Source organism: Eptatretus burgeri, chromosome 7, assembly GCF_056783735.1.
Source record: "Eptatretus burgeri isolate ZD-2024b chromosome 7, Ebu_testis_v1, whole genome shotgun sequence".
Lineage (NCBI taxonomy): Eukaryota > Metazoa > Chordata > Myxini > Myxiniformes > Myxinidae > Eptatretus > Eptatretus burgeri.
In genome coordinates, this window is record NC_140967.1 from 66,609,597 (window position 1) to 66,613,329 (window position 3,733).

General features: G+C 43.7%; 1 long non-coding RNA gene across 1 annotated transcript; it reads right to left on the reverse strand.

The window, feature by feature from the left end:
• Window positions 1-822: 822 nt before the first annotated feature.
• LOC147023449 (uncharacterized) lies at window positions 823-3,519 on the reverse strand. Its single transcript, XR_015059742.1, has 3 exons — window positions 1,822-3,519; window positions 1,376-1,433; window positions 823-1,142 (listed from the first exon to the last, which is right to left on the reverse strand). It is a non-coding gene; the product is annotated as an uncharacterized LOC147023449 (long non-coding RNA).
• Window positions 3,520-3,733: the final 214 nt, after the last annotated feature.

Genomic DNA, 3,733 nt, shown 5'->3' on the forward strand with positions numbered 1-3,733 from the left:
ACAAAAGACAAAGATAAATTGAAATTTTTTGACTCCGCCCCTTTTTGACTCCACCCACACAAGCCCCCCGCCCACACAAGCCCCCCGCCCACACCCCACCACCACCCCCCCCCACAAGCTCCAATAAATTGAAATTTTTTGACTCCTCCCCTTTTGACTCCGCCCACACACGCCCCACCCACCGAAGCCCCACACAAACCCCACCACACAAACCCCACCACACAAACCCCACACAAGCTCCACACAAAAACTCCACACAAGCTCCACACACACAAACCCCACACAAGCTCCACCCATATTCATCATATTCACATAATTAGTGATTAGTTAATTAGTTCCCCACACACAACATGTTTATTTAATTAAAAATTATCCACCCATCCACACAACCTCCACTCATCCACCCATCCACCCATCTCTCCACCCATCCATTTATCCACACAAACCTCATCCACATAAGCCTCATCCACATTCACCCCTCCCACATAAGCTCCACCCACATAAACCCCTGCCCACATAAACCCTGCCCACACAAGCCCCACCCACATAAACCCTGTCCACATAAACCCTGTGCACATAAACCCTGTTCACATAAACCCCTCCCACACAAGCTCCACCCACATAAAACGCCGCCCACACAAGCCCCTCCCACACAAGCCCCGCCCACACAAGCCCCACCGAAGCCCCACCCACACACACCCCGCCCACACACACCCCGCCCACACAAGCCCCGCCGAAGCTCCACCCACACAAGCCCCACCCACACACACCCCGCCCACACAAGCCCCACCGAAGCCCTGCCCACACAAGCCCCACCCACACAAGCCCCACCCCCCTCATCCCCCCTGTGCGCCCCCCACCTTTGACCCACCACCTCCCTCATCCCACCCCCCACCCTTCCCCACACACACACATGGGGAGGGGAGGGATGGGATGAGGGGGTGATGGGTCATTGGGGGGGCGCACCTACCCTCCCTTCATGTCTTGATTCTTTTTTTGTAATTCAGAATCAAGTAATTGTAAACAAAGCAAATATAATTTATTAATATCGAAAATATTAAATATTCATTTGCGAGAATGTATAATCTTTCCCAGCAATCTTCTTCAGATGTCTTGTGATTTCAAAACTCAGGCACCATATTCTGTTTTGAAACAAAAAGTGGATAATAATTAGGTTTTATAAAGATAATTACATGGTAATATGAGTAAGCCTCGTTGGCCACTGAATTAACACACCATGAGCCTGTCATCCTTTCAAGGTTAATAAAATGAATTCCAGTGTACTGACAAAACCACGTCCAAACTAATGATGCAACCAACATAAGACGACATTCTAAAGAGAGAGTGATATTAATAATAATTCAGAAATATTTACCTCCAGAAAATCATGTGTTGTACAAGATTGCTTCAACAGCTGATGTTGTGCGATAGTGCTGAAAAAAAAAAAATAATAAGTCAAGGGTATAGATGAAGAGACAGAGAGAGATACAAACAGACAGGAAAAGCAACACACACACACACGCACGCACGCACGCACGCACGCACGCACGCACGCACGCACGCACGCACGCACGCACGCACGCACGCACGCACGCACGCACGCACGCACGCACGCACGCACGCACACACACACACACACACACACACACACACACACACACACACACACACACACACACACACACACACGTGTCTCACCATTGGTTTAATTCATTCGAGATCAGAGACCAGTCATTATAAATCATTGACCTCTTCAATAAGAGCAGAGAGAGGTAGGTAGAAAGACAGACAGAGAGAGACACACACACACACGTGTCTCACCATTGGTTTAATTACTTCGAGATGATAGGACGTGATAAGACTTCGTACCACTCATTGTAAATGTCTTTCAATTCTCTTCTAAAATCATTGATCTCTTCAATAAGAGTATTAATTTCATGCACCACGTCGTGATATGAAAACTCAATTTCTCCCAATGACCTGTCAGGGAAAAAATATATATATCAGAATTATCATGATTTAATTAATAATCATTTGCTTCATCGTTCAAAGAGAAAACCATACACAAACTTACCAACTCTGTAGTGAGCTGTTGTCTTCATCGAAAGAAAGATCGCCCATGTCTCAGTTGTAAAAATGAAAATCCCGTCTGGCAGAAACTTTGTCTGGTGAATCACTTATAAGGCAACGACGAGGAAATTACCTAAGCATTGGGTGCGGCCACAGGAAATGACAGCTTGGAAAATAACTGGGCGATTGTATGAATCATTTACAAAACATACTTAAAATGGTTTTGATTCAAATGTTTCCAGTTCGTGTTCTGAGATAAAATATAAACACGAGACCTTGTCTCACAGAATAGTTCCTATTTTTTCACAGCATGACTGTCTAAAACCACTTCCTCATTCACACAGCACGACCGTGTCAAAAAACACTTCCTCATTTTCACGGCATGAACTGAAAACATTTGAAACAATTTACTATAATGTCAAAATGATATGTGGCTCAGGAGGTGGACAAACAAGATCATTAAGAGAAGTTTATCATTTCGTAATGGCACAAAAGGGGTATCTTAAAAAATATAAAGATTCAAATGTTTTGTTTTTCAATATTTTAGATGGGGATTATTGTGCAAAGAAAATTAAACTATTGAAGGAATTTGAGAATGAACAAATCTTTATAGGTTCAATGAGTGAGCTGTTCAACCTCCAGGTTAAAAGGGGAGACAAATAAATATACCTTGGGATAGCCTGGTTATATATATATATATATATATACAAAGCCTGGTGTTGGCTTAGTGGTTAGGGTGGCGGCTTGGGATCCCAGTGTCCCGAGTTCGAATCCCGCTCAGCTGCTGAATTAACACCAGGGGGTTGACTCAGCCTGTCATCCATCCGAGGTCGGCGAAGTGAGTACCAGTGTACTGGGCCGGTGTATACCCCGGTTAGAATAGGTGTACCATATCCCTGTGTTGTGAGGCGTCCAGGAAGGGCATCCGACCATAAAACATTGCCTCACAAAAAGCCAAACCCCTGCACAGCAGGGAAAAACGGATAAAAAGGGGGTTTATTTTTAGGGAAAAAAAAAGGGAATCGCTGAAAATCCCCCATTCATTTACATGGGGAAAAGTGAGCTAGAACCAGTATATTCACCCTACTCACATCCAAAAATTAAATAATTCTGGCAGCCAAACCATGCATCTGATCAAGTTGAAATTTTAAGCCCATATCCCCCATCACTACTTGATAATAATCATGAAGTTTCACATCGATTGATGAAGCAGTTCAAGAGAAAGATTTTATAAAAAGATTTTGATTCAATCCAACATGGCTGCCACACCATGTGACCTATCAATTATTTGTGAAAACCCTGGAAGGCTTGGGGAACATTTGTGTGAGATTCCCCTCAATCTGTCCAGCCATTCTGGAGAAGATTTTGGGGTTTTAGGGTGAATCCAACATGGCTGCCACATCATAGGTGTGAACATTTCATTCCACATGGCAAAGTGGTCATACGTGTAAAGTTCATCACGACGAGATCATAATTGCAAATTTCATGTCGATTGATTCAGCGGTTCCAGAGAAAACACAATTTAATGTTTTCATCAATCTAATATGGCTGCCAAATCAAATCAGACAGCACTGTCCATTATTCCTTTACAAATTTGAACACCCATGGATTGTGGAACATTTATGTGAAGTTTTTCCTCGATATGTTCAGCGACTTCAGAGAA